The following is a 15,657-nucleotide window of genomic DNA, read 5'->3' as shown; positions in this document are numbered from 1 at the left end:
ATATCTGATGAATAAACATGAGGCTGTGGCCCAGCAGCTGGTGCTGGTACCAGATGCACTCGGTCTAACAGGTTGGCGTGGGGTCCTGGGCTTACAGATGGCGCCCGCTCTAAAGGGCCGGACTGCTGGCTACCACTGAAGGGAGCTGCTGTAGGAACATGCAAGCACCTACTACCGCCTACTATTAGCTTATTGATGTGTCTGTGGAAATAAATGAGCATAAGAAGCGCTTTGCCACAAGCGATGGAGGATACAGACCAAAAACATGAGGAAGAAGTTGTTCTGGTCGGATGAGAGCAGAATTGAATGTTTTTCACATGCCTATATGTGAAGGAGAAGCAACCTTACCATTCCCACAGCGAAACATGGTAGAGGTGGCAACATGCTGTGGGGACGATTTTATTCAGCAGGGATAGGCGACCTGCCGAGTGACGGGAAACTGAATTAAGGTAAAAACAAAAAAGGCCTGGAGGCCGCGAAAGATTTGAGATTGGGGTGGAAGTTCACTTTCCAAAGGCTCGAAAAGTACGGTTCTTGTTATGTCTAACATTTTTGAGCTTTATATCATGTTGAAATGTTATTCCATCATCAAAAACAGACCTGGAGTGTTGCTTTAATTCCTCCATGCATGTGTAAGAAGTCTTTTAATCTCCTGTGACAACCATTCAGTGTCCTAACGCTTGCTCTCACAAAGCTCCGCCTACACACCTAAAGCCCCAGCCAAGCTTCCGCATTACACAGCAGCCATCCCCCGCCACTCTCCCACTCAGCTCCTGCAGACTAGTGGCAGCAGCAATCAAGACCTGCAAGTCTGCTCTACTTATCGTACGAACCACTTCTCAGTCCAACTCTCCTAAGAACAGCTGTAAACTGCATAATGGAAAGACATTTTTGGGATGACGTGATGAAGGCAGAGCGTTGGAACAAGCAGGAGCTTCTTAAAGAGACAGAAGCCCTATATCAAGGTGCCAAATTGCAAAGTCAAATTTCTTTAAGGTCATGTTTGACATATAAGACAATTTTATATCGACTGAAAACGGCAAAGTTCCTTGACTGTGAAGTAAAATGGCACTATTTGTCTAAGAAAATACATAACAGTGCCCCTTTAATGAAACATACTTTATCAAAATAATATTATCTTCTCTTCTGCTATGCATTGTGAACTAGTCATTTCAATGTACACAAGTGTTAGCATAAATTTTTCTTAAACTAATCTCAATTAGCTGAAAGGTAATTTGGCCTCATTTTCAAATTCCTCAAAATAAACCTGATTAGTCAACATTCACAGTTCCTGCTGAACCGTGACATCACTGCGTCATTTTATCGTTTGGCCTCTTTTAATAGTTTTCCACACCCAAACCAAACATTTCACAACAAGGTTACCACTCTGTGTTCTTCCTCTACATAAAATCCCAATAAAATACTTTGAAGTTTGTAGTTGTAAAGTGACAAACAATGTGAATTTTTCAAAGGCTACAAATATCCTTGCAATGTACTGTATTTTTGGATCTGTTTTTACTTCTTCTTTTTTTTTTTTTCTTCCCCTGTTAAAACTTAGATTTTCAAAAGCCTTCCTCCCCCCTGGGCTGCGTGGCGTTCCGCCTCGGTGATTTCTGGTGATATCTCTTGCACTTTTTCACATGGGTTATGATGAGCAACTCTGCCAACGGGAGATTTGTTTACAGGCAGGAGCAGCTGGTTGCGCTATGCCAAAGCCCCTACTAATGCCTGTGATAAGACCTGGAGTCCCCGAAGAGTTGGAGAGAAGACGAGAAGGATGCGAGAGAGTCGCAGAAAGGAGAGGAGTATCTCATCCTCAGTCGTCGGAGCCTATGTTAGGTCCCCGGGAGAAGTAATATATCAACCCACAAAGACGGAGTTTAAAAAACGGTGCCTTTGGAAGGAGAATTTGGACGTTTTAACATTTTGTGAACCATTTGTTAACCCAGAAGCAGAAAAAAGGTACCACTGTAAGAAAGAGTAGATGTCATAACACGCACGGAGGAAAATTCCCTGTATGTGATTCTAGTTTAAAAACAGATTTCACGCTGGAGTGAAAATGTTTTAACTCCTTTTTTGGTCGTAAAACGAGTATCAACGTCAGACAAAGACAACCGGAGTAAGTGCAAAATAAGTTGATTTCATTCATTACTATGAAAATATAACTGCCACCTGTGTTGAATTGTGAATGAACTTTTATTACCACATTCTTTTTTTATTTCTCTATCCAGACCTGATTACTGTATGACCTGGTAAATGGACAAATTTCTCCGATAGAACCAGTTGGTTAACATGAAGTAGGCTAAAGATCTCAAACGGCAACAGAGAGAGCCATCAAACTTGAACTTTAGCCAGGGGTGTCCAAACGTTTTGTCATGTGGGCCTAAAAGATAGATAAATAAATAAAACAAAGCAGATAAAGTAGTCCAATTCTCTTTTATTTGTTTGTGTAGAAAAGGGTTGTTACTCCTTGAAGATCCAAACTTGAAATAGACTTTGCACATTTCCTGTATTAAGCCTCCTGCAGTCTTAAGAGGTGGGGTTGCACAGAACCCGTGTGAGCTTTTATGAGTTTCTTTTATCATATATGGGTTCGGGAACTGACAGTCTGACAGGACAACCCGTCTTCCCTCCCCCATGTTTCCCCGCTGTCCGACCGTGACATCTGTCGCACTCCTTCTGAGCATCGCGAGGGGGGTTAAAAGACACTCATCTAGTTTTTGAATTCATGGAGGTTCAACTGAACAAATTTATTCTCAGTTATAGAAACAGAATTTAGGTCACTTTCTTTCAAAAGTTTAATAAATTCAGTAAAAGCTGATTTGGTCACAGCAAAGTCAGCTTTTCAGAAAAAAGTCTCTGAGTAGACGTGGTTCTACAAAGACAAATACTTTGTGCTGTACTTAACATTTCCAAAAATAAAAAGTCTCCTTCTCCATCTACTACTTGTGCTGGACAGGCCAGATGTGTATCATTCTTGAACTGCATTTGGGGACCACACAGAATCAGTCCAAGGGCCACTAACGGGCCCCTAGCTGCACTTCGGATAATCCTGGCTTAAGATCAAGCAAGTTCACCTCTAAGGAACTTTAAATTTTTTTTAACTAACTTAAAATGAAAGAAGGCTGCACAGTGGCGCAGTTGGTAGAGCTGTTGCCTTGCAGTAAGAAGGTCCTGGGTTCGATTCCCGGCCCGGGGTCTTTCTGCATGGAGTTTGCATGTTCTCCCTGTGCATGGTGGGTTCTCTCCGGGTTCTCCAGCTGTCTGTTTTCTGTGTTGCCCTGCGACAGACTGGTGACCTGTCCAGGGTGACCCCGCCTCTCGCCCGGAACGTTAGCTGGGGATAGGAACCAGCAACCCTCCCGACCCCATTAGGGACAAAGGGTGTATAGAAAATAGATGGATGGATGGATAAAATGAAAGGGAGGCAGAATTAAAGTCTGAACTACCATGCAAGACCTTAAACATTTATGCCCAGAAGTCCTTCAATGATTTTCAGCAATTCTGCCAAGAAAAGTGGGTCAGAGTTCCTCAACATTTTCACAAAGATTGATTGTCAGCTACTGCAAATGCATGAAAAGTTTATTTTTCACACAAGGTTAGTTTTGACAACTTTTTTTAAACCCTTTGACAAATGAAATCATCATTCGGAAACTGCTTTATTTGTATTTACTGAGGTTTATCCTCTTATGGGAAAAGTTGGTTTGAAGATCTGAAACATACAAGTGAAAATACACTCGGATGTTTGAAAAATGAGGGGGAAAAAAGAGAGCGAAAGCTTGAGGACAAGAATCAAATGTCTTATGTAAGAGACAAGGAGCTGTAATATTCAGGCCACTTGATTCATTCATAATGTAAAATAACCAGTTCTAAGTAGTATTTTTTTGTTTTCACATAGAACATCTGTATAGGATGGTATACTGAGGGTTTCTCCCTTCTTTTCAGCTTTATTCCTCATCTGGCAACGGCTCCATGTCTAACTGGCCAGTTTAAGAGTTATCTTTGGAGAACAGAACTAATCAAACTATCATTTTATCCCAACATGAAAGAAAAGCACTCGGCCCAGGCAGCAGCCCAGCCCATCAAATATTCAGAACCGCTCCGTCTTTCAAATTGTATGAATTTTAAACACCGGTGGTTCTGAGCTGCCAAACTGCTCCGCTTGGAAATATGTTTTTCCGGAATACATTTTATTTATTTATTTTAACAGTAAACATTTATTACACCGCAACAGACATTTTATGAACCGACTTCCATGTTGTCAAGTCAGCAATGCCAGTCGTGTAACCTGCCGTGACACGAAGCCGCCAGTAGGTGGAAACGTTGAGTTGGTAAGGGAGTTAGAGGCAGCGTTGAGGTAATGCCTCTCTGCTCTATTGTTCCCTGCATTCATCCTCACCCTCCTTTTTGCCTTCCAGTCTCAACTCCTCCTCACGGACTTCAAACGAACAGAAGAAAATAAGGTAATTTAATTTGCTCCTCTGCCCCTACATGTGCTTTTTGAATTCCTTATGCTAAACACCGAAGCCATTTCCTCCCTCTTCTAAAAGTACAAACGCTGACTGTGGTGAAATAAATCCCATTGCTGGAAGGTCCTGTGGAGCATTAGGATGACCTTGTGTAAGCAAAGCACCTTGAAAACAGGGAACCTGCTTCAGGGCGCACGGCCAACCGACCGACCAACCGACCGGCCGACGGCTTAATAAACTCTGGCACGCGGTGTGCTGCAAACTCTGACAGACATTCCTCAGCATCTTTAAACCTCAACCCCAGAAGCCCCGGCGCAGCGCACACTGAACTCTGTGAAGTAGATCAATGGGAGGATTATCGCAGGACCAAGATGCCAGCTACAGAGCGGCTCTGTGCCGCCTCGGTGAGGGGGGAAGATTGAGAGGCTTCCCTTTGATCTCTGGCTAGGCACATCTGAGAGGAACCCGCTGCTGATGATAATGATGCCGAGGCCCGCCACAGAGAACCAGAGCGGAGCAGCCCTCCGACGGCCCTCCTCTCTCCCCCGTCCCTCTACTGCTGTTATAAAAGACCGGCCTGTTGAGGCCTGGACGGGACAAACGGATTTAATCGGTCGGATTGCGGATTCATGAGAATTTATTCCAAACAAATGTGTTTCTGTGCCTCCCCGTCCCCTCCTCTCCTGAGAAGGAATTATATTGGTGCAACAGTGGTGTGTGAGGGCATGAAGAAGTGTGTGTGTGTGCGTGTGTGTGTGTGTGTGTGCTCCAGTTGTTTCCTCCATCACATTAGATCCAGCTGAACACCTCTGTCCTCTTTCAAGGACACCCCTCCCTTCTGCATGTCTCCGTCCCTCAACTTCTCTCTCCCTCTCTCTCTCATCCTCACACACACACACACACACACATGCATATACGCACACACACACTCACTGGGTGCTGTGTGACAGGCCGTGGTGCTGGAGAAGGCTGCTGACATTCTGGACAGTAAAAGGCTTAGGGTGGAGTGTGCGTTTGTGTGTCTGGAAGACGGATGAGGAAACCTTGCAAGTCTTCCTCCCCGCTCTATCGCTCCGTCTCATCTGCAGGGAATGCCATGCAGGGCCGGATTTACAGGGGGAATAGCCTGGGTACACCAGAGTAGAGGTGCCTCTCAGCAATTTACTTACTTATTCAGTATTCACAAGGTGAAACTTTTATGTTAAGCCAAAACTGAACCGGTGACAAAATCAGTATGGTTAAAAGGATTGAACCTTCGCTCAGAGGTCCCAAGTCCTCTTGTCAGATGTACGTCTGTGCTTTATTGGGAAATCGAGGTCCCAGAGTCTGGAGAGACACAAAACTCACGCTGCTTGAGTGTGAAGTTTCCACAGTCGGTGATGATTGTTGGAGCCGCACCATCTGCTGGTTCCGGTCCAGTATGTTGTCTGAAGTCTAAAGTGAGCAACTGAACAATGAGAGACATGAGAGGCAACATTAATAAATACCAAGGTTGTTTCATAAGTATTGTATTTGCACTACTTACGGTAAATTTGCACTACTTATGAAACAACATTGCATTGTAAATTTGCATCCCACTCTCACACCTCTGACAGGCCTATGTAAAATTCAGCACAACCAATTGTCTTCAGAAGTCATAATTAGTACGCAGTATTAGTAGCTTCTGTTGAAAAGAAACTTGTGTGGGTTTGTCTCCCACGCCGGCTCCATTGAAGTGGGTAATGTCTTCCCGAGTCCAGCCTTGGTGCCATGGTCACTCCCACTGTCCACAGCTGCCATGTGATTGACTCCTCCTTGTTGCTGTTTGACTGTTTGTCAAAGCTCGATGATTACGATAATAGGATGTGAGGAGAGTAATCTCTTAATTAGTGCTAAGTGGGAATTAGATTAGGCTTTTCTTCATTTCAGGAATGGCTCTGGTTAACCAGATTAGCCAAGCGCATGGATTAGGTCAGATGGCAAAAGTTCCAGGTTAGAGACCCGCCGACGCCGAAAGCGTTCTGCGATCACCTGCCAGTCGAGAGGTGTCAGGATCGGCCAAGATGCCCAGCGGTGGGGGTAACAAACCGGGCGCCGCACGCTGGAGGGGAAGAGTCTTTGATGAGTTTGCGGGGACAACTTTTAATTGCTTCTGCGCGTGCTATGATCCAACTCCAGACTCTAGAGTACATCTAACACCTCCTTCACACATTGTTGTGCTCTCCTCTCTCCTCTCCGGCGTCTGGTCAATTCCTGCTCACTCCTTCGCTGCTTAAAAGCTTTTCTGTTCAACTGACCTCCTATCCACTTCATTTGATGGGCCCCGCTAAGAGGACTCCACCTTCTCTCCTCTTTCTTCCTTTTTTCCAGCCTTCCATCTTCTTTTTGCTCTCCCTCTCAGTCTCTCATCATCCTCCTCCCCACCCTGCCCACCCTTGCTCCCCCTCTTCTTTTCAGCAGCCCAGCGTGGGTGGCTGAGTTTAATGAATTCTCTTTTCTCTCTACAGCCAGGCACTGATTTCTGATTGTGGAGAGGCGTGTGTGTGCGTGTGTGTGTGTGTGTGTGTGTGTGTCGGGAGGGAGGCTGTGTGAGGCAGAGAGAGTCTACATAGGCACACATCTTTCTCAGCTTACTTCCCCTGCATCCACTGTGATCATTTCATAAGTCTAAACGAATCTTGGCCTTTGTCCTGATCAAGGAGTCGGGTTGCACTTCCGCCATCTTTAAGGGGAAAGTCGGTCCACTGCCGGCTTTAAAATAGATCTGCCCCAGATTTAGTTTGTTGTTGTTGTGCACATTACCTGCCATCTCCTGCAGCATGAAACATGAGTCAAGAGTCTGTTTTGTCCTCTGTCTGTGAAGCCTAACTAATGCTCAGGGAAGAGGATACGGTAAATGACTCCACAAAGTGTCACAGACGAGACGCATAATGATTTTTGGCTAAGCACATTATCTTTTTGCTGGATCTCACTAGACGATGAAACCGAGTCGACAGCCGCGCAAGTGTGATTGAAAGAATCACAATGGTGTTTCTTTGCAGATAATTCAACCGCTTCGGAGGTGATTGGTAAGATAATGCATCCTTTGACTCAAAATAAGATAGATAGATCCAGTACCTTGGACAAATATTCATACTCTCTTGATTCTTTTGACATTTTGTCACATTTCAATGGGATGGGATTTTTTATTTTTATTTTTTTGTGACAGATCAACACAAAATAGTGTATTATTGTGAAATTAAACGTTTTTATGCTTAAGTCAGAAAAGTTTGGGATCAATTTCTGTTCCGCCTGTTTATTCAGACATTCATGATTAAAATTCACCACAGTATCGATGAGGTTGTGGAGAAGTTTAAAGGGGCAGTTTTATGTATCTTCCAGGCACATAGTGCCATTTTACAGCACAATTGAGTTTAATATATTACCTTCAGTTGTGACAAAAATGCTACATATATCAAACATGACTGAAATGAAATTAGACTTCATAATTTAACGCTTTGAAATTGGGCTTCTGTCTCTTTAAGAAACTACTGCTCTTTCTGAAACTCCGCCCTCAGGAAGTCATCACAACATTTCTCCTCTATTAAGCCTTTAACAACATTTTCACCAGCGTTGCACTGAGAAGTGGCTCGTAAAATGAGCTCAGCAGGTGCGCAGGTCCACCAGGTGTTGGCTAACTGCTGCTGGCTAGTCTGAAGGAGCTGAGAGGGAGAGATGCGGGGGAAGGGCTCCTCTGTGATGTGGAAGCTTGCAAACTGCAGCTCAGAGGAGGAGCTTCACCGTCCAAGGCGGTGCCAGGTCCAGCCAGGCGTTTTCCCCAGCTGAATGGTTGCCAGGGGAGATTAAAATATTTCTCAAACATGCACACAATCAAAATAACACTCCAGGTGTAACAGGAATAACATTATAACCTGGTGTAATGCTCAAAAAAGTCGATTTCACACAAGATTGCCCCTTTATTAAATCATTTAGCCATAAAAATCATGCTATGAGATCCTACAAAACCACAACGAGGATTAATTTCTTTCCATGCATGGAGTACTTGGGTTGCTACCAACGCCTGGTGAAAATGTCATGCCAGTACCACCTTCAGAAATAGGTTTACTATGAAAAATTAGGATGTGCTCAATACTTATTTTACCTGCTGTGACATTTTGAAAGCAGACCTACAAGTTTCATTTTGGTCTCATCTGAGCAGGTAGCGCTGCACATAACCCCGAACACAGCACACCAGCAGGACAACATGGTGGAGATGCTTTTCTCCAGCGAGGAAGGGGGAAGCTGGTCAGAGTTGACAAGAAGATGGATGGAGCTAAATACAGGGCAGCTGACCTGAACCAGACCAAATGAGAGGCCAGAGAAGAGTAGAAAGTGGGGCGGAGGGCCGGTGTCCCTTCCAGCAGGATAATAGTGTTCACTGTCCAGACAATTTAGAACTGATTTTGTCTGACCCATACGTTTCTTGATCTTGATCTGCAGTTCCAGTACCTGATTATTACAGCGTACTGGACAATGTGCGCTTAACAGACACAATTGTGGGAATGTTGAACATAGTTATCACAAATAGTTATCACTCGCATGTGCTAGCTAGCTAGTCAGCTAGGCTGCTGTAGTACGGTGACGACGCATTCTTTAGAGAGAACGGACGTTATTAACGCAACCCAATGACATTAACATTTCTATATGGCATCATTTTGCTGTCAGAGCATGCTAAGAAAATGTTTGAAGAACCAAAGAATAAGACAAAAACAAAGTATGATGACGATCACTAGCTAAAATATATGAGCTATTGTGTTTTTTTTGGTTGTTTTTAATGGAAGCCTTCCTTTTAATTTTGAGTAAATATAAATCCATCAGCCGTTTGGAAAGTTACACTGTAAAAAATTAGCAGTGTAACTTTCCAGAAGTAGAATGATGGGGATCAGAGTTTGGACATGACATCAATCCATGCTAGACTGATGAAAACAAAAATGATTCTTTTAGTTCACTGCTAACATCTTTCCTTCTTGGTGTGAAAACCCTCTACTTTTATGGAGGTGTTAACATTTCCTGCTGATGAAAGTAGCAACATGCTACTGCTATTCTCCCACTTAAATCTCATGGAAGCACACACACCTTTGCTAAATTGACAGTTTTGTTGTATTTTTTTGGACTAGCCTCTTCAGTTTATAGATTCTTGCTCAAGGAACAATATGACGGTAAAGATGGAGCTGGTTTAAAAGTGCGTAGGGTATTTATCACACAGCAAATATTAACTTCTCATAATTTAAGCATGACTTTGTTGCAGATTTGAATAATTCGAGTATTTAGGCGATGCCATTCAGCATTCTTTTTTTTTTTCTTTTACAGTTTAAAAGTGCATCACATTATTATTATTTAGAGATGGTGAGTTTTACCAGAGGCTTGGCCAACAAAATTTTTTTATTTAAATAAAGCTGGACTTTTTCCCCCCTTTCCTTGCTGTAGGGGCACTGCTTTATAATGTGTGTTATTAAGTATCATCATGATTCATCCAATTTCAGCCATCTTAAGGGTCCATTTTCAAAATGCTTTCACTGTTATCACCCCTCTGCCCACCCTCCTCCGTCCCCAGAGGACTGCCATCATCCCATGCTGCTCTTTGTTGTGCGGCTTGTTTCTTACATTCTGATGGTTGACTGCACAGTTTGATGGCATAATCAACATAATGCAGTCTGCAAATTATGGGGAGAGATATGTACAGTGGACTTTCAAAAATAATTTCCTTTTTTATTTCAAGGCTTCACTTCAGGCTCCTCCATGGCTTCATAATTGGACCTGGTATTTACACAGTTGCATAACCACTTTTTCTTTTCTTTTTTTTTTTTCAGGAATAACTAGCTCTACTGATTTTTGCAGGCTGTTGTTATAAGTGTTCGAAGAACTGTTAATTATAACAAAATGTGTAGAAAGAAACTTCAAAAGGATCGGCAGTAGATGAAACAAATATGGGTAAATACAGAAGAAATGTGCTATTTTCAATTTTCACATAAAAAGTCCAAGAAGTAATGGTTGGGATTTTTGACAAAATTTGGGAAGGTTAAATGGAATATGAATTTTATAAATGGATGGATGGATGGAAAATCTATGTGGAACCCCAGTATTCACTGAAACCCGCAAATAGCTAAAATCCCCAGATTGAGACCCCCTCCAAAAACACCAATATTATCTTTTTCAATAGTTTAAACAGAAAATATACCCCAAGGATTAATATTCACTGTGAAAACCATCTTCACACTACTGCAGAAGCTAACATCTATGGTCTTCCTTATCTCTTATGAATATAGCCAATCAAAGCCAAGGAAAATGAGTGCTGCTCCTGGATTGGCTGCTTTACAAATGGCAGGAAATGACACGTGAAGCAACATTGCAACTAGGTATTTTAGCTTCCCAAGCATCATTGTCTTTTGAATCATTATTCAAAATAATCTGCAAATACTGAACCACCAATAGGTTGGCATATATATATATATATATATATATATATATATATAGGCAACAAAAATTTAGATAAAATCGTATCTGCTGGTTTTAACTGAAAACAAATTCATCAACACTCATCCCACCTCGAATGTGCAGTGATCTAAAGATGTATTGTTGAATAATAATAAAAAATGTGGTAAATATTAGCTAAATATAGAAACAGTTTGTGAATGTGCTCTTTGTAAATAAAGTTAAACGTTTCACCATTCTGCGGTTTATAGAGTAACAAAAGTAAAAAGCAGTGTCATTTTATAGCACAATCAAGTAACTATGTTACCTTCAGTTATTCTAATAATAATAATGTATGTATCACGTAGGATTTAAAAGAAAATTTACTTTGTAATTTAACACCTTGAAATTGGGTCTCTGTTTCTTTAAGAAGTTCCTGCTCTTTGTGAAACTGCCATGAGGAAATTATTGCAATATTTCTCCTCTATTAACCCTTTAGCAATGTTTTTATAATTGCTATAATGAGCTCAGCAGATGTGCAGTTCTACTAGGTGTTTGCTAATTTCTGCTGGCTAGTCTGAAGGAGCTGCGAAGGGAAGTGACTGGGGAAGTGATGCTCTGTGAGGCGGTGGCTCAGGATTTTGGAAGCTGCAGCTCTGAGGAGCAGCTGCGTCCTTGAAGGTGGTGCTAGGTCCACCCGGACGTTTTGCCCAGCTGAATGATTGCCACGGGAAATTAAAAGATTTCTCAAATCAAGGCTACACTCCAGGTGTGTTTTTGAGGAAGGAATAACATCATGACATTGTGTAAAGCTCAAAAAGCCGACTTTGCATCATGTTTTTCTATGTTCCAAATATTCACCAGTCATCCATCATTGTACGAGGGATCAAATGAACGATGATATTTACAGACAATATCACCTCGCTGCTCAGGCAAACACTGTATGGAGGTTTAACGTCCGTTAGGTTTGAGGTAAAGTGCCATTGTTTAAAGCAAATAGCACACCGACACACTGCACTGCCTCATCTAACAAAAAAAAATCTAAACTGCAAAAACTGAAATCACGTAGAATAATGTGATAACAATTCTCCATAAAATTTCTCAGTCATTTGCTTATTACTTAAAGATTTTTCACATTTAAAGTACTTTTGAGAAAATGAATGTTCATTATGTTGTTGCAACAAGCTGCATGGTGGGAAAGTCGTTGCTTTGCAACAGGAAGGTCATGGGTTTGAATCTATGTTACTTTGTTATTCTAAATCTCCCTTAGGTATTCGATATACTGTAAAGCAGTGGTTCTCAACCCTGGTTCTCAGGGCCCACTGCCCTGCAAATTTTAGGTGTTTCCCTGCTGTTGCACACCTGGGTTAAATGAACACGTGATTAAGCAATTGCAGGAATGCAAAAGAGGTAATGGACTCATTAATCAGCTGTGCTGGAGTCTGGGCTCATCAAAAACATGCAGGACTTAGTCCCTAACCCCTGAGGACCATGGGGACCAAGGCCTTCTCCTCACAAGGAGAGGTGCAGTTTTTGGGTAAAGGGTTAGACTTAAGACTAATGAGTGAATTGAGTTTATGTAGGTTGAATGTTAGGGAATAGAAATGAATGTAAAATGAATGGAAGCCTATGCAAAGCTTTTGTGAACAAAGAAAGACATACTCTGTATTGCATACAGAGAACCACTTTTACAACAGTTACAAACAAAGAGAGGTCATTTGAGGAAAGTCCAGAGGTATGGTGTGAATTACGTTTTGGAAAAGGTTAGGGTTAGGATCGGACTGGAAATGGTTAAGGTTCGGGAAAATGTCTCGGTTAGGCATAAATTCAGTTCCTCAAATGAATGGAAGTAAATACAAGGTCTTCAGTTTGGTAGAAGTACAAGGATGTGTGTGTGCGTGTGTGTACCCAGAGTTGCTGGTCCTGTGTGTCTCTATGAATCCCTGTGATTGACTGCTGGTCTGTCCAAGGTTCCTCCGTCTCTCACCCACTGACTGCCAACGATGGGGACCAGCCATCCACCACACCGCAAGGACAGCGGCTAGAGAGACAATAGATGGACAGATGGATTATCGTAGATCACACAAATCCCACTGTCACTAATCCGCTTTGATTAAAGAGTTTGTTTTTAATTATGTTTTTATAACTAATTACTTAATAAGCACTAATTATTTGGGAAGCTTTTTGATTGATTTCATTTTAATTATATCGTATCGTACTTTTGTTTTGACAGACAGAGAGACATCGGTACTACTGCAATGGGAACTGCTGAGGAAGAGGAGAGTTCTGGTCTGGCCCGCCTGCAGTCTTGACCTTTTCCCCCAAAAGAGAAAGTGGAGAATTTTTTAAACTAAAAATTGCAACAACAGCAACCCTCAGGGTGAACGACACCTGCACAGAAACATGAAACGGTTCTGGACTCATAACGGTTGCCACAACATAAAAAGTCAAAGGGAAATGTTTGTTGCTTTTTTTATTATTATTTTACATTTGATTGGTGAATCTACACGCTGTTACCAGCCTGACTGATAGGCGACACCTGTTCTGTATAGCAATCAGACAGAACACCGTGCTTCACGCTCTGAGCTTGATCAACTCGCCCAAAACAAACAAGCAGGATTCTCTAAAACTGGGTTGCGGTGCTCTTCTCGTGCCAAACGCAGGACTTCAAACGAATGCAACTGAACTATCCTCCCCGGTTCGGAGCTGCTGTTCTGGAAAGTGGATCCTCTCCACATCTGTCCGGGGTCACCGCCGCCGCCTCCTCCGTCCTTCCCCTCCCGCTGATTGGACAGATGGATTAGCTGCTTAACGAGGTGAATTTGTTTAATCTGCTGATTGTCTCAGCGATGAAAACATATTCGGTTATTCTCTGCGGCCCCTGTTTTTTTTCTGTCCTCCTGATTAAAGACGCCCTCGCTCTGGCACGCTCGCGCAAATAACAGAACAGTTGTTGTTGTGACCAGAAGACAAAACTCTGAGGTGTGCTGGCACAAACACACACACAGTCAGAAACACACGGTCCCCTGTGCGTACCCCCACCCTCGCTCGCCCTACCCCTGTGGTATGGTAATGAGCTGCTAATCTCTACGGTTTACACAGCCAGAATCTGTGTCTGTGTGTGTGTGTGTGTGTGTGTGTGTGTACATTAAGGTGCAGTGTAGAAAAGCCTAAGGAATTCTCTCAGGCCGTCAACCTTCTGCTCTCACTTGGGCACAGGCTGTCAACACATTAAATTGTAGAGTCTGAGTGTGAGTGTGTGTGAGGTGGAGAGAGAGAGAGAGAAAGTTAAAGCTCGACAGTAACGTTGAAAATGTAGGGTGAATGGGGGGGGAATGAGGAAATGAGGCTAGAGACAGAAAGAAACCATGTAGATTAGGCGTTTGTTTATTTTCCTTGTAAATGTGTTTCTGTTCCATCTGATCTGCAAATCCCGAGTCCCTCTTTGGTATTCTTTTATGTGTTTTAACGATGCGCTCGCACATGCACCGGCGTGCGTGTGTTTATTTATCATGCCGAAGTCACATCGCTAATTAGTCCCTGGGAGAAGCCCGAGGCCATTTGCAAAATCCCACTGATTAAAAACAAGTCCAAATCCAACCTTGTGTCGCACACCAACATAGACACACACACACACACACCCACACACACACACTCCCAGCGCATATAGTTTGCTCTGGCACGTTCACACGCGCGTCTGCGCCGTGGAAAGCTACTTAGTGTCAAGGCTGGAACACGTGTGGGCGAGTGTTTGTGGAACGGCTGCTGAACGGCTGTGAGGGAGCTGTCAGCCACTAAGGCCAGTTTAATATTTAAACCGGGCCCCTCTAAAGTTATCATACCCCAGGGTGACTCCTGTCACGCAGGGAAACAAACTCTCAGACGGCTCTCGCCGGGCGCCTTGCACGTGCACGCTCAAATACCTCCAGGAGCCCGGGCTTGTCACAAATCACACTCAAGATGTCAAGGGCACCTCGAGTTAGCGAGTGTGACAGACAGAAGCTGGGGAGAGACAAACGGAAGAAAACAAAACACAGAATCCCCGCCATGATTCCTCCTCCCCTTCGTCCTAATTGTGAATTAATTTCGCGTCCGCGCACCTTCTGCAACCTGCCTCGGCCAACAAATTAGAACCGTGTCGATTAATCCCATCTGAATTTTAATTCGCGCTAAACACGACGAGGGTCGGGGAGGGCGGTGAGTGGGGGAGCGAGAGGAAGACATGACGGATGCAGACGGAGGGATGGGGAAGGAGGAGGTTGTGACAGGGTGGGTAGGAGGAAGAGGTGGAGGACGAGGAGGGAAGATGGTGATAAATTGCTTTGAACTTTAATGGACGTCTCAGATGCTCCTCTGGTGATGCGTTCGGACAATACAAAACATTACAGGCGCACGTGAGGGCTGATTACAGCTGACAGCGAAAGAGGCCCGTTTCCATCGACCTAGAGAGAGACGAGGCCCGTCTCTCTCTAGGTCGTCTCTCTCAGCCTAGAGAGAGACGACACACAGGCATACACATAGCCTGTGTGAGCGTACACACACAGGCTGATATCCAGAGAAAGGAAAGAAAGAAAGAAAAAGTAAACTAAAAGAAACAGGAAGGGTTTTAGGATAGGGGTTCACCGAACAGTAATTCTGGCTAATATCCATTTATGGATTTTCTGTAAAACTTGGACCTGCTGCTGGTGCTGATTTTGACAGGTCACCTTATGAACAGTGTGCTTCGTTCTGTGTAGTTCTGCTGTAGAAAGATTATGAT

General features: G+C 43.3%; 1 protein-coding gene and 1 long non-coding RNA gene across 4 annotated transcripts in view; one reads left to right on the top strand and one right to left on the bottom strand.

The window, feature by feature from the left end:
- The window catches only part of LOC122840670 (uncharacterized protein CXorf38 homolog), a 31,389-nt gene extending 18,450 nt beyond the window's left edge, over positions 1-12,939 (bottom strand). For both annotated transcript variants that reach the window (XM_044133230.1, XM_044133231.1), the window contains exon 1: positions 12,807-12,939. The gene's annotated coding sequence lies outside the window, so the exon portion shown is untranslated. The remainder of the gene's footprint in view (positions 1-12,806) is intronic.
- LOC122840675 lies at positions 1,585-13,239 on the top strand. 2 transcript variants are annotated; one of them, XR_006372271.1, is made up of 3 exons: positions 1,585-2,119; positions 4,419-4,463; positions 13,132-13,239. It is a non-coding gene; the product is annotated as an uncharacterized LOC122840675 (long non-coding RNA). The 2 variants fall into 2 exon arrangements; XR_006372270.1 differs by lacking the exon at positions 13,132-13,239 and adding an exon at positions 4,551-4,872.
- The last annotated feature ends 2,418 nt before the right edge of the window (positions 13,240-15,657 follow it).

This window comes from Gambusia affinis, linkage group LG12 (genome assembly GCF_019740435.1).
Source record: "Gambusia affinis linkage group LG12, SWU_Gaff_1.0, whole genome shotgun sequence".
In the NCBI taxonomy this organism is placed as follows: domain Eukaryota; kingdom Metazoa; phylum Chordata; class Actinopteri; order Cyprinodontiformes; family Poeciliidae; genus Gambusia; species Gambusia affinis.
Note: the sequence above shows the minus strand (reverse complement) of the source record. Positions and strands in the feature narration are given on the sequence as shown.